The sequence below is a fragment of the Stenella coeruleoalba genome (genome assembly GCF_951394435.1).
Source record: "Stenella coeruleoalba genome assembly, chromosome: 5".
NCBI lineage: Eukaryota > Metazoa > Chordata > Mammalia > Artiodactyla > Delphinidae > Stenella > Stenella coeruleoalba.
This window is the reverse complement of record NC_137150.1, coordinates 35807805-35832131: the sequence shown is the minus strand read 5'-3', so window position 1 is coordinate 35832131 and position 24327 is coordinate 35807805. Positions and strand designations below refer to the sequence as shown.

The 24327-nt window shown below is 36.8% G+C and overlaps 1 long non-coding RNA gene across 1 annotated transcript; it reads right to left on the bottom strand.

Moving 5' to 3' along the window:
• Positions 1 to 3753: 3753 nt before the first annotated feature.
• LOC307186668 lies at positions 3754 to 23718 on the bottom strand. Its single transcript, XR_013828446.1, has 7 exons — positions 23646 to 23718; positions 20314 to 20385; positions 19610 to 19690; positions 15912 to 15962; positions 12712 to 12805; positions 10206 to 10303; positions 3754 to 4152 (listed from the first exon to the last, which is right to left on the bottom strand). It is a non-coding gene; the product is annotated as an uncharacterized lncRNA (long non-coding RNA).
• Positions 23719 to 24327: the final 609 nt, after the last annotated feature.

Genomic DNA, 24327 nt, shown 5'->3' with positions numbered 1-24327 from the left:
AAATGAGTAATTATCCAAGAGATAACAAAAATGATAACATCATTCTACCAACACTAATAGCCATCATAGCAGTCCTCAACATATATTTCTACTTGCAGCTAACATACTCCACATCACTATGTTCCCTTCATTAAACAACACGAAAAATAAAAAAATTTGAACATACAAAGAAATAACCTTCCTATCATTACCAATCATAATATCCAGACGATTACTACACATAATACCCATTCTATCAGTGCTGGACTAGGAATTTAGGTTAGTTCAGACCAAGAGTTTTCATAACCCTAAACAAGTAAAATTTACTTAATTCCTAAAAATAAGGATTGCAAGACTTCATCCTACATCAATTGAATGTAAAGCAAACATTGTAATTCAGCCAAATCTTTACAAGATTGATGAGTTTTAACCCCAGGAAACTTTAGTTAACAGGCAAATCCTCTAGTCAACTGGCTTCAGTCTACTTCTGCTTCATTTGAGAAGGGCTCTGAGCCCCTGGGTAGTAGAGACAGTTCACATCTGGGATAACCTTGCCACAGTTCTTGCTGGCAAACATTTCCCTTCGTGCTACTGAGAAAAACTCAGATACAGTAGGCCTTTCCTTCATTTTATTTTAAGATGTTATTCTCTTTTCTGTATTTATAAAAAACACGGGGGAAAAAAGCTAAGAAGTATGTATACCTGCCAATGAATAAAATAACACATAATTGGAACTTCCGTGCTGGTGCAGTGGTTAAGACTCCTTGGTCCCAATGCAGGTGGCCCGGGTTCGATCTCTGGTCAGGGAACTAGGTCTCACATGCATGCTGCAACTAAGAGTTTGCATGCCACATTTAAGGAGCCTGCAAGCCACAACTAAAGGAGCATGCCTGCTGCAAATGGGGAGCCCACATGCCACAACTGGGGAGCCCTTGAGCCACAACTAAGGAGCCCACCTGCTGCAACTGAGAGCCGGTAGAAGCAAATAAATAAATAAATAAATAAAATTGAAAAAGAACACATAAGTAAAGAAGGAAACAATTTCGGGGGTGTGGGTAGTAAACTAAGGCTCTGCATTAAATAAAGAAATCTAATACGAATGTCCTTTCCTCTCAACTCTATAGTGACTTGTAGAACATTTTCTTCATTACTCTATCGGTGATGGGCTTTATGCCGTGAAAATCTCACAACCTATGCTTATGGAATGGTCTTAATGTCCAATATAAGAAAAGAACTCATTACTCACAACTGATACCAAGTAACTGTTTCATACTTTTTCCAGGACCATCTGTAATATCTGAGTGGTATGTGAAATGGTCGCAGGGTCCGCAAATTAAAGAATGTCTGACAGAAGATCATTTCAATCCCAGAGAGTACAGCCAGGATTGAAGTGGGTGTTAAATAGGTTACAGAAGTGGGAGGTAGTATACCTGGAGTCCCATCTGAGGAGAGTTCTCAGATTCAATATAGGTGAAATCAGTGAGAAAAGAAATGTGGGTGAGAATAGGCAGCAAGGTCAGTAGGAAGTAGCCAGAGCAAGAAGCCAATCAGAGAAGACACACAATTATAAAGGGAAAGGTCTGGGAAATCTAAGCCTCACTCACTTATTCAGAGGAATTGAAAAGGTCCTTGAAAAAGGAATGGTGGCTGAATGGAGGCACATAATGAAATGTTAATTCTGGGAAAGTAAAATTGGATGGCATGTTGATATGGAATAATGTTTCTGCAATGCATTAAAGAATATTTTAACCATTTTCTGGAATCCAAAGGGAGTTCTGAATAGGCAGTTTGAGAGTGATGATGATGATGAAGCCTCCTTTATGTTACATCTGACCAAAGTTTGTCAAGCTCGGGACTTCCCTGGTGGCACAATTGTTAAGAGTCCGCCTGCAAGTGCAGGGGACATGGGTTCGATCCCTCGTCCAGGAAGATCCCACATACTGCAGAGCAACTAAGGCCGTGTGCCACAACTACTGAGCCTGTGCTTAGAGCTTGTGAGACACAACTGAAGCCCGTGTGCCTAGAAGCCGTGCTCTGAAACAAGAGAAACTGTCGCGATGAGAAGCCCACGCACAGCAACGAAGAGCAACACCCGCTCGCCACAACTAGAGAAAGCCGGCACGCAGCAACAAGACCCAACACAGGCAAAAATAAATAAATAAATTAATTAAAAAAAAATTGTCAACCTCACACATTTAAAATCCACATAAAAGTCAATATTAGGAAGACTCTTGTGAAGATTTCTTAAATTAAGGGGCAGCATAAAATGACATGGGGTTTAACATCAGTTAAGTTTGGGTTTGGCCTCTAGTTTCCACGTTTACTGTCATGAACCTTAAGTAAGTCACTTAACCATCCTGAGTTTGAGTGTCTTCATCTAACAAAAAAGAAACAACTGGGGAACTGGGGGATTAGTGGAGCAGTGCATCTGAGAGCATTTTGTACACCACACTGCTGTACAAACGCTGGCCTTTTTTGTTTTGTTTTTTTCCCCTGGTATCTTAGTTCCCAGACCAGGGATTGAACCCGGGCCCTCAGCAGTGAAAATGCAGAGTCCTATCCACTGGACAGCCAGGGAATTCCCGATGGCCTATTAGTTTTAAATTCAGCACATCATCCCAGTAGAGCGAGGAATTCCACATTTGGACCCACCTTCACTGGAGATGTGTGAAAAAGCTGCTTCTGGTCGCATGCCTTTTGGGCTCTGTGGGCATCCATCGCTGAATAAAACTTGATGATGGCATAGAACCCAGAACAGGCCACTGCTGCGTTTGGTAAGACTCAGACCGAATACAGAAGGCCAAACCGGGAGAAGACTGTGAAGAGAGAATGCTGTAGGGCGGTCCCACGCTAAGTAAGTGCAGTAAATTTCAGGCCCAGGAAACCAAACCGCCCATTCCCTTATATTCCCCCAGCCTTTCGCCACAGGTAACTGTGGTGAGCCTGGAACTCCAAACACTTCTCATTTCATGAACAAGGTTCCCTCTGAAATCCTAAGCTTCGAGAAGCATTAGGAGGCAATGCCTTCTGTTGGGAACCAACTCTCAAAAATCTATGGGGGAGAGCTGACTGCTCAGGTCATCTCTAGAACTAAGATTCCTCTCAGCGGAGACCACGGGCAGATGAGGTACTCAAGCACTACCCCGGGGCGCCCAGTTACTGGGGCGCGGGGCGGCTTCCTCCAGCCCTCCCTCCACTCCGGCTCGTCTCACTTGCAAGGCCTCGGCCATGGGTCGAGAGCTCAGCTCCCACAGCAGCAAGGTTTTGTCACTCCCAATGGGAACCGCAAAAGGTACCAACTGCACCATCCTATCGTCACAGCGCTTGCGCGGCCCAGGGCGCAAGCGGACTGCGCCAGAGAACGCGTGCCCGCGCTTTTTAAAAAGTTAGTGCCAATAAATCTAATATATAGAAAAACAGTTGAAAGCCCCTGAGTGTTTTGTGGATAGAAAAGCTTGAGATTCAGAGCAAGTTCAGAGCTTGACAGTCTAAGAATAAAATAGCTCTCCATTCCATTAGAAGGGCTAGGCAGCAGCTTCTGGTTATGGAACCAGAAACTCTCAGGCTCCAAAGAGGACATAAAACAGCATCACTTGTACTCTTTATAAAATTGCAGAAACAAACAAAATAAACAAAAATATATTGACACTTGTCCTATAAGACAAAGGGTACTTGAGACCTAATGTATATAAAATCAGTTTACAAACTGTGAGGCACTATATCAATAAGTTCTCATTTGCAGAGGGCACAGCATAGAATATGAGGCCATTAATGTTAATTCCCTTTCCCCTTCCATTCCTTTCTCTTGTTCCTTTATGTATGCGGATCAGTTACATTATTAAGCTAACAATGTAACTGAGATATTATTAGCTTAATAATGTAAACAATAATCTGATTTTTAGCAACGGGGTAATTCTTAGAAACTTAGGGAGCTGGAACTCTGAATGAATGAATTAAAATAATGCAATTACATCATTAATTTTAAACTTTATCATCATTGATTAAAAATTAAAATATTAAATTAAAAATTTATTATCCCACAATTGAGACTCACCACAACGTGTGACGTCTGTCAGGCATTCACTGTCACAACGCACCTTGACTGTCTTACAGACAACCTCAATAATATTTTTAAACTGGCAGAGGCAGAAGGCCATAAGGCTACGTAAGATCCTATAAATGGAAACACAGGTAATTAAATTCATCGTAAAAGAGTTACTTGAGTAGGTAGAAGAGGTAGGCCAAGGCCACCACAGACCAGTGCAAAAAGGAGTTCTTGGGGCATATGGACTGCAGAACTGGATAGGGGCCGGTTGGCCAATTGCTGCTCTTGACTGTTGTAAATAAATATAGAGGAGGAGAGGGGTGCCCAACAGAAGGATTAAGATGGCAGTAGGTATATGCCTAGGAAAAAGGGAATAGGGATTAGAATTGGGTGACATTGATCTGTAGTTTAATTCAGAAGTATCTCCTTCCAACCCGAAATTCTCACTTTGGGTTGAGAGTACACAGGAAGAAGGCAGACTTCTAAGAAGAGTCTGAATAAGACCGCACCTTCTGGAGTCCCTTTCTAAGGTCCTATTTGTGAGTAGTAATATATTAGAAATTATTCTAGTAATAAAAAAGCACCGTGTGGTTAAACAATAACAGAGATCACATTGGCCAAATCTGGACAAAAGGAACATTCGAAAGAATAACTTTATCATTATAATAAGGTATAACATAGTTAATTGAAAAAAAAGCACATGAGTTCATAATGATACTCAAAATGAAAATTGGGGGAGCTCTTCCTTATAGAATAATGTCAGCTAATAAATGCAAAAGGAAAGATAGAATTAGGAAAGTGTCATTTTGCATCTATCAATGTAATAATCGATTCAGACTAGGATTATCATTGATGCACAGCTGGGTGAAGAGTTGTTTGAAAGTAGGATCTTCACTGATCCCAAAGTATCAACCCACATATGATTTATCAATAACCAAGGGGAAAAATAACTTTACAATGGAGAGATATGGAAGATATCACCTTAATCAAGTGATCAAACTTAGTACTGGGACACCTGAAGTGATGAAATATGAAGAATACATCACCTATATAGTATTCTTCCCCAAAATATTTACTTTGAATCTAATGACGAAACAGACAAATACTGATTGTGGGGCAATTTCACGACAACTGGCACAGATTCTTCAAAAACGCCAATGTCATAAAAGACCAAAAAAAAAAAAATAGTAGGGAAATATTCCAGATTAAAGGAAACAAAGACATGACGTGCAATGCGTAATCTTTAATTGGACCCTGTAACAAAACAAAACAGACTTAAAGACTGTTATTGGCTTCTGGTCAAGATGAAGTTACAAGCACCAATTTAACCTCCCACCTGAAACAATGAAAACATCAGACAGAACATATGAAACAACAGTTTTCAAGAAACTGGACCTCAGGCAATAAAGTTCAGTGATCCCCAGGAAATGGGAAATAAATGAAGTGATCCCTATAATTGCCCCAACTTACTTCTCTGAGAGAGTGTCCCGGTCATCATACAGGGAAGAGAAGTCCAGGCAGAGACTGGTGGACTCCCTGACTGAGGAAATGGAGCTGAGAGTCTGGGAAAACCAAGGTAACTAGAGTTCACAAAGCAGACTACCAGAGAGAAAAGAAGTACACAGAGAAAGAAGCCTGGAGATATGCAGAGGGATCTCTTGAGAATTCAACAAAGTATTGGTCAGTACATTTGTGTGAGGAATTGCTTGATGCCAGGAAAAGAACCACATGAAAGGATTAATAATAAGAATAACTGGATATCACACAGGGTTGTAGGAATAATAGCTGTTCCTACAAGTCAGACTGGAAAACCTCATGATACTCAGACAGGACTTGTCTCAGTACTTGCAAATAATGCGCTCCAGACTAAAGGGTATTTGGACTCCTACCCAAAGAATCTTAAAAGCTAGACCTAAAAGAATAAAATTGTTTGGAGTAACTTAATTTCACCCAAAACAAAGCCCAAGCATTTTACAGGAATACAAATATATATAGCACACAAGAAACTAAAACTCACAATATCGGGGATCATATGAAAAATTATCAAGCATGAAAAGAAGTAGGAAACTATGACCCACACTGAGGAGAAAAGGAAATCAATCACAACTAACGTATAATCTACACAGATGTTAGAATTGACATTAAAGAATATTTAAAAAGTTATTATACATGAAGGAAAGTTATTATACCTATTTCATATGTTAAAAAAACCCAGACTATACATTGAAAATGTTAAGTATAGGCATGGGAAGTGTAAAACAGACCCAAATTGAGCTTCTAGAGGTTAAAAACCATGTGTAAATGAAAAAGATATTGAACGAGCTAAATGGGAGATTAGACACTGCAGAAAAAATGGTCAGTGAGCATTAAGGCATAGTAATAGAAACTATCCAAAATGAAACAAAAAGAGTAACAAAACAACAACAAAAATGAATAGAGCATCAGTGAGTTGTGCAACAACTTCAAGTCGCCTAATACATGTGAACTTAGAGTCCATGAAGGAGAGGAGAAATACAAAAATTTGAAGAAATAATAGCCATAATTTTCCCAAACTGGTAAACAGTATAAACCCACAAACTCACGAAGATCAATGAACTTTAAGCATAAGAAACATGGACAAAACTACACAAAGGCACAAAAAATAATCAAATTGCTCAAAACCAGCAATAAAGAGAAAAATTTAAAAGCAGCCAGAGGAAAAAACTACACAATACATGCAGAGGAAGAAAGGAAACAATGACGGCAGAATTTTTGTTGCAAACAATGTAAATGAGATCTCAGTGGAATAACATCTTTAAAGTAGTGAATTGAATTCTATCAAGCTAGAATTCTATACCCAGATCTGTCAAAACAAAAGCAAAATAAAGACTATCTCAGACATACAAAAGCTGAAAGAATTCATTACTAGTAGAATTTCACTATAAGAAATTTTAAAATAAGTATTTTTAAGCAGAAGGAAAATGATACCATATTGGAATATGGATCTACACAGAAGATTAAGAATACAGGAATAGGGACTTCCCTGGTGGTTCAGTGGTTAAGAATCTGCCTGCCAATTCAGGGGACACGGGTTTGATCCCTGGTCCGGGAAGATCCCACATGCCGTAGAACAACTGAGTCCGTATGCCACAACTACTGAGCCTGAACTCTAAAGCCTGTGTGCCACAACTACTGAAGCCCACGCACCTGGAGCCTGCGCTCTGCAACAAGAGAAGATATCAAATGAGAAGCCAATGCACTGCAACGAAGAGCAGCCCCTGCTTGCCGCAACTAGAGAAACCCCAGGCGAAGCAACAAAGACCCAACGCAGCAAAATAATAAATTTAAAAAAATATTTACAAAAATATTTTAAAGGATTTTAGTCATTCAATATATGTCTCTGAACACAATGGAAATAATTTAGAAATTAACAAATCTGAAACAGCTCCAAATATTTGGAAACTAAACAACACACTTCTGCGTAACTTTGTGGTCAAAGAAGAAATCAAAAGGGAAATCAGAAACTATTTTGAACTCATTGAAACTGAAAACATAATATGTCAACATGTGGGATATTGCTAACGCTGTACTCAGCTTCCTCAACTTCCACCTTAATCTGGGAAAACGAGAGCAAATTAATCACAGAGTAAGAGAAGAAAGAACACAATAAAGATCAAGGTAGAAATAAATAAAATGGAAAACAGAAAAATATTATAGATATTAAAAGGATAATAAGAGAATATTATAGAATACTTTATACCAATAAATTCAAGGTGAAATGGAAAAATTCCTTGAAAGACATGCAGTACTAAAGTTTATTAAAGAATAAAGGTATTAAAGAAATTGGATGTGCAGTTTAAAACCTTCCAACAAAGAAAACTTCAAGTCCAGGTGGCTTAACTGATAAATTCTACCGAACATTTAAGGAATAAAATAATGCCAATTCTACAAAAATTTTACCAGAAAGTTGAAGAGAAGGGAATATTTCCCAACTTTTTTATAAGGCCAACTTTCACCGTATCAAAATTAGACAATGACATTACAAGAAAACTATAGGCCAATACCTCACATGAACACAGAGACAAAAATTCCTAATAAAATTTTAGCATATCAAATCCAGTAATATATAAAAAGATGATACATCATGACCAAGTGGGGTTTATCTCAGGAAAGAAAGGTTGGTTTAATATTTGAGAATCAATTTACCCAATTTAGTACACTATAAAAAAGAAAAATCAGGACATCTCTGGTGGGGCAGTGGTTAAGAATCCACCTGCCAGTGCAGGGGACATGGGTTTCAGCCCTGGTCCAGGAAGATCCCACATGCCACGGAGCAACTAAGCCCATGCACCACAGCTACTGAGCCTGCGCTCTAGAGCCTGTGAGCCACAAACACTGAGTCCATGTGCCACAACTAGTGAAGCCCGTGCACCTAGAACCTGTGCTCTGCAACAAGAGAAGCCACTGCAATGAGAAGCCTCCATACTGCAACGAAGTTTAGTCCCTGCTCGCCACAACTAGAGAAAGCCTGCATGCAGCAATGAAGACCCAATGCAGCCAGAAATAAACAAATTAAGAAAAGAAGGGAAAAACCACATAATCATTGCAAGAGATGCAAGAAAAGAATGAAAGAATCTAACATCCATTCCTGATTAAAGAAAAAAAAACCCTCAGTAGAATAGGAATGGAAGGAGACTTCCTCAACTTGATAAATGACTTCTACAAAAAACCTAACATCATATTTAATAGTGAAGGACAAAGTACTTTCTCTCCAGGATAAGGACAAAGGCAAGGATGTCTACTCTCATTATTTCTATTTGACATTGCACTGAAGGTTCTAGCCAATGCAATAGGGCAACAACAAAAAACAGATATTCAGAACGGAAAGGAAGAAGTAGAACTATCTTTATTTGCAGATAACATGATTATGTATAAAACCTGATAGAAACTACAAAAATGCTACTGGAACTAATAAATGAGTTTATCAAGTTTGCAGGGTACAAGATCAACATACAAAAAGATTAATTTATCTCAACAAACAATCAGAGATCAAAGTTATTAAATACTACTTATAATAGAATCAAACATATAAAATACTTAAATAAATCTGACAAAAGATGTAAAAGACTTGCACACTGAAAACTGTAAAATATTGCTGGGGGAAATTAAGGAAGACCTAAATAAATGGAGAGATATAATGTATTCCTGGATCAGAAGATTCAATATTGTTAAGACATCAATTCTCCCCAAATTGATTTATATATCAAAATCACAGTAGGCTTTGCTATAGAAATTGACAAGGTAATTCTAAAATTCATATGGAAATAAAATTTAGAATAACTAAAACAACGTTGAAAAAGAACAAAGTTGAAGAACTAACAGTAACTGATTTCAAGGGCTATGAAGCTACACTTTCAAGACATTGTGATAGCAGGGTAAAGATAGACAAAAAAATCAAAGGAACAGAATGGAAAGTTCAAAAGTAGAGAGATGTGGACAACTGACTTTCAGATTCAAAGGCATTTAAGTGGAGAAACAATAGTCTTTTCAACAAATGATGCTGGAACAATTGAATATCCAGGTGCAAAAAAAAAAAAAAAGGAACTTCCATCCAAACCATATACAGAAATGAACTCAAATTGGTTCAGAGATCTAAATGTAAAACATAAAACTATAAAACTTCTAGAACAAAACAGGTGAAAAATTTTATGACCTGAGTTAGGCAAAATTTCTTATACAACACCAAAAACATAATGCATAAAAGAAAAAAATAGATAAATTAGACACCATCAAAATTAAAAATTTCTGCCCTGCAAAAGACACTCCTGAGAGAATGAAAAGATGAGTCACAGAATGGGAGAAAATACTTAGCAACTTATATATTGGATAAAGGACTAATTTCCAGAATATATAAAGAACTCTCAAAACTCCAGAAAAATATAGATAAAAGATTCAAAGATATACACATGGAAAATAAGCATAAGCATATGAATAGATGTTTGACATGATTAATCATTGGGGATGCTACAGTGAAATACAGCTACACACCTATTAAACGATCTGAAATTAAAAATACTGAGCATAGCAAGTGTTGGCCACAACGTGAATAAGATGCAACTCTCATACACTGCTGGTAGAGATGTAAAATGATCAAACTACTATGGAAAATAGTTATTTTTTAAAAACTTAAACATACACTTACCAATGATCCAGCCATTCTACTTGCAGGTAGTTATCCAAGAGAAATGGACGTATACATCCATACAAAGACTTGTACACAAATATTCATAGCAAGTTTATCTGTAATAGACAAAGACTGAAACAATTCAAATGTCCATCAATGGTGAATAGATAAATTTGGCTACATCCATATAATGGAATACTATTCAGCAATAAACAGAAATGAATTACTGATATATACAACAATATGGATGAAGATTAAAATCATCATGCTGAGTTAGAAGCCAGTTAGAAAAAAGTATACACTGTATGATTCAATTTACATAAAATTCTAGAAAATGCAAACAGAAAGCTGATCAATGGTTGCATGGCGATTGGGAAGGGCAAGGAACGATAGGAAGGAAGAATTATATAAAGAGACATTAAGAAACTTTCTGAGGTGATGGACATTTTGATTTTGGTGATATCTTCATGGTGTGTATGTATGTGTGTGTGTGAACACAGATTATTGTATGTCAATTATACCTCAAAAAGCTGTTAAAAGAAATGATATTATATGAGAGAGACAATTGGGGAAATTTGAATAGCAAGTCTTTATTAGGTAATATTATTGTGTAGGAATTTAATTTCTTCAGTACTGTGTGTTAACAGTATTGTAGTTACATAGGGAAATAATTTTTAATATCCAGAGAGGAGGGCATCTACCTGACAAGAGAGGGATCACAATTGTGGCAGATGCTGTGGGAGGCTGAGGAAGATGAGGCTAGAGCAGTGACCAATGTGTGATGGTGTGGTGAAGACACTCATTTGTCAGTTGACCTAAGATGGCTGGAATAGAGTGTTAAATGCAGGACCCTTTCCACATACTAATCTCACGCAATCCCCTCAACTAGCCTTGGCATAACAGAAAGTTTCTATTAGCTTGCCATATTGGAGGGGTGATAGCACAATTTAAGGTGCAGTAAGTTGTGTAATAAGCTGTCACAATAGGGTCCTACAGAAATAGTTTTTTAAACTGCAAAGAAGTGAAACTTGACCCTTCCCTCAAAACATATATGAAAATTAACTCAAAATGCATCATAGACCTGAATGGAACTATACAACTTCTGGAAGAAAACATAGGAGAAAATCGTTGTGATTTTGGGTTAGACAATGGGGTCTCAGACAAAGATTTCTTAGATAAGACACAATACAGCGCAAACCATATAAGAAAAATTGCTAAGGGACTTCCCTGGTGGTTAAGACTCCAAGTTCCCAATGCAGGGGACCCGGGTTCGATCCCTGATCAGGGAACTAGATCCCACATGCATGCCACAACTAAGAGTTCAAATCTCACAACTAAGAAACCCATGAGCTGCAACTAAGGAGTCCATCTGCTGCAACTAAGACCCAGCACAAGCAAAGAAATAAATTAAATAAATATGAAAAAAAAAGAAAAATTGCTAAATTAGAGTTCATCAAAAATTTCAAACTTCTAGTCTTCAGAGACACTTTAATACAATAAATATAAGTCACAATCTGGGAGAAGATACTTACTAAATAAATATCTGAGAGAAAGGACTTTTTCCATTGCTTTTTATATAAAGCACTCTTAAAACTCAATATAAATATCCAATTAAAAAATGGATTTGAACAGACACTTCATGTAAAAAGATATTTGCACATGAATAGACACTCAACATCATCAGCTATTACAGAAATGCAAAATGTGGCAAAAAACACAAGATGCAACTACACACCTATTAGAAAGGCTAATTTTTTTTAAAAAACATATATAACGGTCAGGTGACGATGTGGAGAAACTGCAACTCCCATAGACTGCTAGTGGGAAAGCAAAATGGCACAGGCACTTAGAAAACAGTTTAGCAGTTTCTTAAAAAGTTAAATATGCACTTAGCATATGATGAAGCAATCCCACCCTTAGGTATTTTACCCCAAAGAAATGAAAACATATGATCGCACAGAACATATGTTCACACACACGTTAGTGTTTTCAGAGGCTTTGTTCATAATAGCCAAAAAACTAGAAAAAACTCAAATGTTCATCAAACGATGAATGTGTAAACAAACTGTGTATCCACACAACTAGAATACTACTCAGCAATAAAAATGAATGAACTACTGACAGGTGCAACAAAACAGATGAGTCTCCAAAGAGACTGGTAAGTGAAAGAAGCCAAAAACAAAAGGCTATATAACAGATGCTTTCAGTTCTAAGATAGTCTGGAAAAGACAACATTATACGGACAAAAATCAGATTGGTGGTTGCCAGGGGCTGGTTGTGGGAGGAGGATGGATTGACTACAAAGGGACATGAGGGGTCTTTTGGGAGTTCAGAAGGTTTCTTTACCTCAAATGTGGTGGTGGCTACAGAACTGTACGTTTGTCAAGACACATCACACTGTATATTTAAAAACAGTGAATTTTGTGAAATGAATATTATACATAAATAAACCACTTAAGAAAATAATAAAACAAACCTTAAAAAAACAACTGAGTGAAAATAAATATCAGAAAAATCAACTTACAGTTTTTCCAATTCAAGGGTCATCATGAGGATGCCTTCAATTATCGTAAGTGACACTTGTGTTGTTCCCATGTCTCTGAAGGAGAATCCCAAACCTGCATGGTATAAAACCCAAAGACAAAAATTCTAAACTTAAAAAGATACTTAACATGGGATTACTTCAATTCTGGCTTCTGACTTTCCATAGATGATAATTCTAAAGAACTCTTACTGAAGAAATTTAAATTTGCATCATCAAATGAATGACCTGGGTGCTGAACAGCAAAATCATTTTTTATTATCCTAACTTCTCATTTTCAATTGCATCTACCTCTTTGATCACTCATTTAAAAAAAATAATGTACCCCTTATTCCTTTTTGCTTTCTGGGTTAAATAATATTCCTACATGCATCTACATCTTCCATAACTATATGTGTTCTTCAACACTGTTCTCATTCTCTGCTGGCTGTCTTACCCATATATGTTCTCTCTTAATCCTTTTGTTTGCCAATAATTCTTACTTTCAATAACCCAGTTAAAATCTAAATCATTACTTTTTAGCCAAAATACTCAATCTCTGACGAAAGTAAAAAAGAGCAGAAATTACATCTTGAGCCATGAAACTGTTGCAGTACTTACAAATATTTTAATGCTGGCAATTTAAAAAGATAAGAATCTTCAACTGTTGTCAAAGGATTATGATTGAGAATTGTGAAAAATGGAATGGAATTAAAATTGTCTGCATTTTCAATTACTTCCATGAAAGCTTATATTCATTTTTTTTGTTATGGAACTTGAAGGTTAAAAAAACATCATTTTCTGTCTTTACCTCTAAATCACCCTCAGAATCTTTAATACACTCTTTCATTGGGAACCACCCAGGTCTCTGGATGATAAAGTGGAGAAGAGAAACAAACAAACAAAGAAAAAAACAGAAAAAAAGTGGCTAGCAAAGAAAAAATATGCCAAAGAATTTTTCAGGTTCAAAACCCTCAAAGTGACTATGCTAGTAGGAAGCCCTTGCTCTGTAAAAAAGTGCTATTTCTAGTGTCCTCCATAATTCAAGGTGTTTTTCTTTCATCTCTACAATTTTTTTTAAATTTAATGATTTAAACTACCCAGTTAAAGACAAAAATAGGGCTAATTCCCTGGTTCTGGAGCCAAAGAAGAAGAGATAAATCCAAGAGGAACTGGTGAAAGCCATACTCCCATCACATACTCCCATGTGTATACTTGTATCACAGTCTTGTTACTGTGTATGTAATCACCTGTTTACTTGTCAGTCTCTTAGATCGTCAGCAACATGAGAGCAGGGATCACACTTCATTGTCATTATTATTCCTCTGTCTGACACAGTGCCTAATATTTACTAGGTATTTACTAAATGTTTCCCGAATAAATAAATAACATTTTCTTTATATATCAATAAAATAAACAAATTAATTTTGGGAAGCAAAATTTTATTCCAAAATGCTGGGATGGATTTTCTTCTTAGTACTTTCTTTCTTTCTCTTTCTTTTTTCTTAATTCTTTAAAACAAATAAGGGGAAAAAAAACCCCCAAAAGAAACAGGAAGAAAGAAAAGAATATCTGACTTTAGGTTAACTCTACTCAAGAATTAGTGGCGTATTTTTGCAGAATATTAGAAAGATAACTATCAAAACTACTATCTTTTGGGTTTTCAGGCATCTGTAATCAGCATTTAACAGTTAATCCTCACAGTAACCTTATGTGATAGATATAGTACCCCATTGTACAAATGAAGAAACTGAGGCACACAGAAGTTTCATAACTTGTCCTAAGTCATCAAGCTAGTAAGAAGCAGAGATGGAATTTGAACTCAGTTCTGACTCTAAAGCCTGTGTTTAACCTGAACGAAAAAAAAAGTGGGCATGTTTTAAACATCTGTTACTTGAACCTTAATTTTGAGAGCACTAAATATAGAAATACCTTTCAAACTTCATCTCCCCATCTGGGAAAGCCTCTATGAGAATTATATTTTCTCTTTTTATTTTTTTATTTATTTCTCTTTTTATTTATTTTTTCCTTAATCATCTCCCATGACAAATATTTAATTAGCCTATGGTCATTGAGACTTCACAGATTTTAAAAAACATTGCAGGAAAATCAGTAAAAATGATGGAGGAAGGACATCTGAAAATTCATCCCTCCATAGAAGCAACAATACCAATAACAACAACAACAACCACAACAAAACTGGCAAAAATTGTCAGAATCAACTTCTTCTGAACTCTGGAAATTTAACCAACAGGTTGCTGCACATTGTGGAGCAATTTATTCAAGGAAAAAATATTAATTTCTGTAAGAACAATGAGATCTGTGTTGCTTGAACTTGTCCTTGACCTTTGCTCTCCATGCCAGTGGTAGCCTTGAAAAACAGCCCACATCCCTGGTACCAGAAGGAGCAGCATGGACTGGGAGGGCCTTCAAAGCCACATTCCCAAAGAACTATCATTGTTTTACATGTCTGGTGGTCCCTGGAAGACCTCACTTGAAAGGCTTGCCTGTGACCTGACTGAGAGCTGTCTAGTGAGAAAAGCTGCTTCTCAGGTGGCATTATTGGAAAACATTTTCAAGCAAATATTTTAACATGGCGGTTGCATGAGGCAATGGATAACAGTTTGGGGCAGAAAACAGCCCAACGAAAAAACTTAAAAAGAAAAGCTGAGGAATGAGATGTCCACAGAGACTTTTAAATGTTCCAATGTATTCCTGGGAAACTGGAAGACCACAAGATATATTCCTGGGAATGTAGGAAAATAACTGATAGCATTAATAAATGAGTTCAGCAAGGTTGTAGGATATAAGATCAATATTATTTCTACACACCAGCAATGAGTAATCCAAAAAGGAAATTAAGAAAAGAATTCCATGTGTAACAGCATCAAAAGACATAAAATACTTAGGGAAAAATTTAACCAAGTAAGGGCAAGATTCACACTGAAAAGTACAAAACTGTTAAAAGAAATTGAAAAGGATCTAAATAAATATAAAGACATGCTGGATTCATGGACTGGAAGATAATCTTATTAAAATGTCACTACTTCCCAAATCGACCTATGGTTCCACTGCAATTCCTATCAAAATTCCAGCTGATTTCTTTCCAGAAATTGCCAAGCTAATTCTAAAATTCATATGGCAATTCAAGGAAACAGAATAACCAAAACAATGTTGGTAAAGAACAAAGTGGGAGGACTCACACATCCTGGTTTCAAAACTCCGTTCAAAGCTACTGCAATCACAGTGTGGTACTGGAATAAGAACAGACATGTAAATCAATGGAACAGAATAGACATTATAGAAATAAACCCTCATATATCTGGTCTATTGATTTTCAACAAGCATGCCAAAACAATTCCATGTGGAAAGAACAGTCTTTTCAAATGATCCTGGGACAACTGGGACATCCACACACAAAATAATGAAGCTGGACTCCTACACTTCACACCATATATGAAAATTAACTCCAAATGGATCAAATATCCAAAGGTAAGAGCTAAAGCTATAAAACTCTTAGAAGAAAACACAGGAGTAAATCTTTATGACCTTGCTTTAGACAACAGTTTCTTAGATATTATACCAGAAGCACAAAGAACCAAAGGAAAAATACATGAATGGGATTTTATAAAATTTAAAAAGTTTGTGCTTCAAAGGACACTATCAAGAAAGTGAAAAAACATATACAATGGGAGAAAATACTACAGGTGGGAAGAATAAGATGCAGTTGGGAGAAGTATACTAGTTGCTAGTTGTGACAATCTCAACATTTTGAACTATTACAAATAAAACAGCCACCTGAATCACCCCAAAGGGCAGACCCAAGTTTTTTTTTTTGTTTTTAGCGTTTATGCCTTTCTAAATCTGAGAAGCTGCCAGGATTCTAGTACATAGCAAAAAGTGATGACAGCACCCTGAAGTGTGTCAGCTTTGTGTGTACATAGCTATCTAAAGGAAACCAATGATAGTTGACTGGGGGAGCATTAGGGTTGCTCTGTGATGACAGCTCAATTTGCCTTCATAGTGTGGCCACACCTCCCTCATTGATATTCTCAACAATAGGGTAAATAATTCAAGATGGATAAGGCTTTGATTTTCCTCTTATTCTCTCTTAGTCCTTATGTTCTTGGTACAATATTGATGTACCACAGACAAGGCAACATGTGAATATTCTCTGTCTCGTTAAGTTATAGCCTTTGTACATTGTAGAGTCCTTCAGTTTCTAAAATCTAGGAGCTTGTATTGTTAGAACCAAAGAAGTGACTAAAAGAATTTTAAAAATAAGCCACCAGTCTGGACCTGCATGAGTGAATGAAGGAGAAACACTTTAAAGTCACAGAAAAAAGTATACTTAACATTTAGGATTATCAACCACTGCTGGTTTTCCATAATATATTTCACTCCTGATTTTATCTGAAAGAGATATGATTACTACCAACATTCAAAAAGTGGTACTTTATTAATTAATAAGCTCTTGGTTCATTTTTGAAGTAGGTTTCAGATTTAAAATAGACTACCACACTGCTAACTACTTCACCTGATATTTGTCAATAACATAGAGGCTTCATTCAAGAAACCTGCTGACTTATAATTACCTGAAACCCGGTGATGACTCAAGGTTTTGTGGGGCCTGAAGCTCATCTACTTTGGGAAATCCTATCTAATAAAAACATGCAAAGTTATGAATACAAAAATTGCTAGGACCCTTCTCAAGACCTTGGAAGGGACCTATGCAAGTGAGGAGCCCTGAACCCTAAGCTTCATTGAATTCATGATAAATCCACCTAAGCTGGGGCCCTTTTCCAAACTTATTTAATGCAGGCAAATTATAAACACCCCAGTAATATGTCATTATAGGTAGTAAAATGACTTAACTCAAGAGTGGTGTCTTCCCTTGGTGGCTTGCCTTTGGAAAGAGATGCAATAAAGCTTATGTCTCACCATGGCAAATGTTTCCTGAAGCAAATTAGCTTTGTCTATTAGAAAGACTTAGCCCAAAACAAAGACATACTATACTGTGACAATCTTGTGAAAGTAACTTTGAACGAGTTTTAGGAGTACAGTACTAATTTATTTCCAACACCAGATAGTTCTGATTCTTTCACTAACTTTTTCTGTCATTTAAGAGGAACACAAATTCAAAAGGAATGAGTTGGTGCCTCTTCCATTACAAATCTTTTCTAAACTACCACCCATTTTCTACTTCATCACCCCCCTCCCTCACCTTGTTACCCTGCTGCATAGATGCTAGAATGGCTCTCATATATGTTTTCCCATCAACATTCACCTTTCTCCTTCCAGTATGAAAGCTTCTTGGGGACAAAGTCCCTGCCCTATGCGTCTTTGTATCCCCAGCACTTAATACAGTGCTGACACACAGTGGGCATGGCACTAAGTGAATGTTTTTGAATGAATTCATTAATTTTTAAATTGCAATTTATTTATTTATTTCCACAATGTATTGTCCTGTGTTGTCTACATAACTACAGTGAAACTCTGATTCTTATAAGGAACTCTTGGTGTTATAGGATGTTTAGGAAAGGTGGTGAGTTTAAGACCTTGTATTGACACTACTAAAACCTCCTGGTGAAGGGACCTCATCAGCCCGCTCTCCTGTGTGCTGGCAAAAGAAAAACTGACCCTTGGTGCTCTCTCCCCAAGGCAGGCATCAGCAAACTAAAAAGGGAAAGGAAGGAGGCCGCTAAAGATAGGCATATGCAGGAATTGCTAATCCAGTTCCAGACACAGCCTCAAAACCTTCATTAACCCAAAATGTGTGAACTGTGTGAAACTGGATTTCTGACCCAGAAGACACGTAAGAGTCTTTTCCAAAGCCAGGTGTAGAAGAGCTCTTTTTACCTTGAGTCTGAAATCACCTTCGGGCCATTGAACGTACCCTCTATCATTTCCTTGTGTCATGAGAAATCACAGAATTTTTGAGCTGAAGGGGCGTAAAACCCAGACTTCTTATTGAAGAGTAGTCAGCAAAGAAAGTATATTGAATTAGGCTACAGCAATGTATTTTCTTTATATTTTTCACACTACAGCTGAACACAAACAACGTCTTTTCCCATACCTCAAAGGTTCCTATTGGCCACAGATAATTCATTTCAGACATATATGTTTGTTTTCTTTTTTTTTTTTTTGCTGTACGCAGGCCTCTCACTGTTGTGGCCTCTCCCGTTGCAGAGCACAGGCTCCAGACATGCAGGCTCAGCGGCCATGGCTCACGTGCCCAGCCGCTCCGCAGCATGTGGAATCTTCCCAGACTGGGGCACGAACCCGTGTCCCCTGCATCGGCAGGCGGACTTCTCAACTAACTGCGTCACCAGGGAAGCCCCAGAGATATATGCTTTTTGAAAACTAATTTTCTGGGTGGCTGGGGAGAGCCCTGTGGTGTGTGTTCAGGAATTCTTTCTGCTTTACCATTTAAAAGAGCTAATAATGGTTGGGGAAGCACCCACACCTTTTGCTCCCTGAAGAATTCGGTGCTAAACTTATTTTTTGCAGCTCTGTGTTGCATATATTTTATGCAGTTAGGAACTTTGCACATGAGCAGGAATCAAAGTTAAATTCAAAAGTGGAACTTCATGAACCATTTGCATATTGGAGAGGCATCAGTGGGATTCCATGACAATGCTAATTTGAGTGCTTTTGCTTGGTGCCTTTTATTGCCCGTGCCAAAGATCAGTACTATGGAAAGCAGGGTGTTTCATATATATGAGTTAAACAAGTCTCATGGCCTCTTTGTTCCTTAGTTTCCTCATTTGAAAAAAAAAAAAAAATGGCTCGCAAGACATACTTTCCAGAGTTCATACTGGGTTTACACCCAGCTAACCAATAACTGCATGATGTTTTTACACACAGTTTTTTACATTTATTCATCTTCAGTTTCACTTACTATTTGTGTAAAAACTGCATTCCATGCTGGGCCTGAAACGTTCCAAAGTTCAGTTCTGTGAGTAAATTGCAACCAAGATTTCTACAAAAAAAACACAAGCAAAAGAAGAAGAAAAATACATATTCTTTCAGAACATTTATCCTTTGGCAATAATTCTAATTTGTATATGATGAAACATAACATCACTACTCCCTCCATACACTAAAGAAATCTCACTGTGGAAGATATTAAGATTTATACTTTCATGATTATATATGTGGTGCATTAGATACAAAATAGTAAATGCTTATTAAATACTTGTGTTAAGTGATCTTTATTTCTCTAGAAAGGCAGCACTATTGACATTTTGGGCTGGATAATTCTTTGCTGTGGGAGGCTCTCCTGTACAGTGTTGGATGTTTTGTAGCATCTCTGGCCTCTGTCCACTAGATGCCAGTAGCATATACAGTTCTGACAAGGAAAAATATCTCCAGACACTACCAAATGTCACCTGCGTGCAAAATCACCCTGGGTGAGAACCACTGCTCTATAATGATTCACTCTGACTCTGTAATAATTCTCACACTAATCTTTGCTAGAGACAAAAAGGATTTGCTACAAAATTTTAGTAGTAATTTTCATATTTCAAAATGAGTAACAAATTAATTAAAAAAAATTAAGCTTTATAAAATTTGCAAACATAATGAATTATGTTTGTAACTTACATAAACTGCAAAAAAGGTAGTGGTTCAAATGTACGTCTTTCGATAGACGGTATTTTATTGCAGGATAAATCTCTAGGAAAAGTAAAAGGAAAATATTGTGTCAATTAGCTTTTAGATATCTAATTAGTAGGGATAACTAGTAGAAGTTAGAATGATAATAATAAATAAGAAGCTTTGGTCTAAACTCCAAACCTTAGGAATTACTATTTGAACCTTCCAGAGCCCCTAACCCTGCCTTCACCTCTCTTAAGAGTCTCACCTTCAGGATCTTCATAAATTAAATATACAACTATAGATCTTGATAGATTTTGGAGGTAACCTTTCCTGAGGGCAGAAGCAGTGATTAGATTCCACCTTTTGTGGTCTCATCAAATTCTAGATTATGAGCTCAAAGTTTTTATCTCTATATATCATTATAATTTCTAATATTAAAAGGAATATTCTTATATTTACACACTCCCCAGTATAGTTCTGTTTTTCTAGGCCAATTCATTACCAGAAGAAATAAAAGATAACCATTCACACAACTGGAAAGGAAGTTACTCCTATCATTAATATGTAATGTTATTTCAGGATTACACTTTCTATCATATTGACTTTTATTCGAAAATACCTACTCTTGACGATAGCTGACTACCATATTTCCATTGATTCCAGCTTAGTCTCTCATTTCACCTGGATGGGTATAACTGTCTTCTGACTGGTGTTTCCATCTCTACCCTCCCCCTTTCTAAGCCATCCTCCACGCAATCACCAGATTAACTCTTTGGAAGCAGTTCTCAAATACCAGCATCATTTGTGAGCTTATTGAATATACAAATATTCAGCCTACTCTGGACCTCTTGAATCAGTAACTATGGGGCTGGAACTTGCGTTTTCACAAACCCTCCAAGTGGTTGGTTCTGTTGCAGGCTAATGCTTGTCCTAAAGCACTGCTGTGGTAACATGCTAGCTTGGCATGTTATCCTTGGCTTGGCCTCCAAAGCCCTAGATGATCTGGCTCTAATCCCCTAATCTTCCCACCTGTACTCTAAAGGTACTCAGAGTATTTTTCCTGTGTTTTGCCTTTCTCCTACTTTCCTTTTGCAACCTTATTCTTCCTAAGATGTCTGTCATTGATACCCTATGGCCCTTCGTGCTCCCATTTAAACAGCATTGCTCTAATAACATCTTCCCTGATCCAATTTGAAGTCTTTTTTCCCCTCTTTTGTGCTCCAATACCAACTTATAGCTCTCCTTCCCCATATTCATTTCTTTCTTTAAATATAGCTATTTTTGCAACCCATTTCCTCTGAGCATTTCCTCCTTCAAAGTATGGACTAGATCCTGCTAGTGTGCAGCGTCTATCATGTTTAAAGCCAACGCGTGGACATAAAGCAAACTCAAATATTTATAAAATCAACAAATAGCTGGGGACTGAATAGAAGGAGGAAATGACTGTTTTGAAAGAAATGTAGATTTATTACTTCATGGTGCCTCCACAGCACTTTGTCATTATGGTTTGAGCTTATTATATGTTTATTTTACCTATGAGATCATGAGTTGCTGAAAGGAATCCTGTCTTACCCATCTTCATGTTTACAACACTAGGCATAGTGCGTATTAGCATATTCTTTTTTCACTTTTTTATTGATTGGCATTTTTTTTAAGAATGAGAATACTTATGCTGACATGAAATAATCAGATTATAAAGTATTTCATAGTAGAAATAATGAAGGGCTTAGTCCACTGAGCAGTTATCTTATTTGTTTTTCTGCAAACTGTGTTTGTAAGGTTTGGAGCCCAGATGGCAGAGAAGAGACTATTATAAAGGTGATTGCCCCTTAAGGCTCGGAAGGTTTGATAATTAAAAGAATTATTTTTCGGGTCATGTGAGGCTCTTTATACCCACTTCCCTTAAGCCTTTTATATTTGCAAGAAGAATCTATTTGCTAAAGAGGATCATTCATTCACTTAATAAAGATTAATGACATACACAACTTTGGATGCCATGGACAAAGGACAAAAACTGAGCTTTTATAGCAAAAAACACAGTTATCTGTTTATCCCTATATTAAAAGAAATACTAGGCAAGCATTTCCTCTTTGATAAGGAAGCTGGAGAGGGAATTCCCTGGTGATCCAGGGGTTAGGACTTGGCGCTTCCACTGCTAGGGATCTGTGTTCAATGTCTGGTCAGGGAAATAAGACCCTACAAGTTGTGTGGCGTGCCCAAAAAACAAAACAAACAAACAAACAAAAAAACAGAAATAAAAAGGCTGGAGAGATTTTTGTTAGGGGCATTTCTGAGATGCTTATTTAGTGTGAACATTTCTAAATATACCACTTAACCATCATCTTAAACATTCTTAATATTAGTAACACAATTCCTGCATTGAAATCCTTAACAAGTGTTTGTTATTTTGGTAACTTAATGTGTTCTTGACAATACTGATTTTTTTAAGAAAAATTTTTTGATGTGGACCATTTTTAAAGTCTTTATTGAATTTATTACAATATTGCTTCTTTATTTTTATGTTTTCGTTTTTGGCCATGAGGCATGTGGGATCTTAGCTCTCTGACCAGGGATCGAATCCACACCCCCTGCTTTGGAAGGCAAAGTCATAACCACTACACCACCAGGAAAGTCCCTTGACAATACAGTTTACATAATTCATCTGCTTAAGTATCTAATATTTAAATGTTAATTTAATTTAGATTAAATTATCAAAGTTAGGGGTTAATGGCATTCATATTAATCTAAGTGTTCTATATTTTCTTGTCTTGTAGGTGACAATTTGAGTTTAACTTTAATTCCTCTCATTTCACTAAACCAATTTTTCCAAACCTTTTCTGTAAAGGCCAGATAAGTAAATATTTTAGGCTCTGCAGGCCACATCCAGTCTCTGTCACATATTTTTCTTCGTTTCCTTTTTTTTCTCATTTACAGCCCTTTAAAAATCACTTTTAACATATGGGCTGTATAAAAACGGACTGTGGGCCAGATTTGATCCATAAGTCATAAACAAAATATAAATACAGAAGAAGAGTATATGAACACTTATATAACAAGGTTCATATGGGAGTCTATAATTGCTCAGACATCATTACCACTTTTCCTCTACAACTAAAGTGTATTTTTCTATCTATACCTTGTCTATATAATTAAAAAATTAAAAATGAATAGGAGATATTTAGTGCTAGTGATGGGCTGGGGCCCTATACAGACTCACAGGATTGTAGAATTTTATTGCTAGAAGAAATTGAAGAGATTATCTAACTTGAACCCCTTAATTACTTTATAGATAATCTACTTTATAGGTAAGAACTCATAAATAAATATGATTAACTTACAAACATTGGAGGGATAGCAAGCCTTCAAATGAGTCCTTATGTAATTCAGTCAAATAATTTTCACTGAGAATTCTGAAAAACGAAAAGGTTATTTCTGGATCAAAATGCAAAATAACTACAACTATATACTACATAGGACTAACTCCTATATGTGGAGGAAAGCTGGGTAGTGGTGCCACCTAAACAACCTAAGTCTTATTTGATTTAGGGATGGTGATTTCTGCTCTGTTTCCATTTAAACCTTCTTTTCACATCACACACACACATACCACCCACTCTTCCCACCAAATCATATAGCTAAAGCCTACTCTCTAGACCACGAAGTCTCTGTTAGAACCCAGCTCTGGGTGGCACCAATGTTGCAGAGCTGCTCTTCCCTCCTCTCTTTCCCCAAACCTTATTGGGAAGTCCCACACACAACTGTATCAGGGCAAATGAAGCCATCTGATTTTTTTCCCCCATTAAAAATTTTTTGAAAACTAAAATGTGCATAAAATATACATAACTGTTCAATAATTCAATTGAACAACTGTTCAACTGTTTAATAATTACAAAGCAGATCCCCACGTAACACCATTCATGTCAAGAAAGAAACCTGCCAGCATCCCAGAAGCCCCCCGTGTGCCCTTTTCCAATCACAACCCTCTCTCTGACTTCCTAGAGGGAACCACTATCATGACTT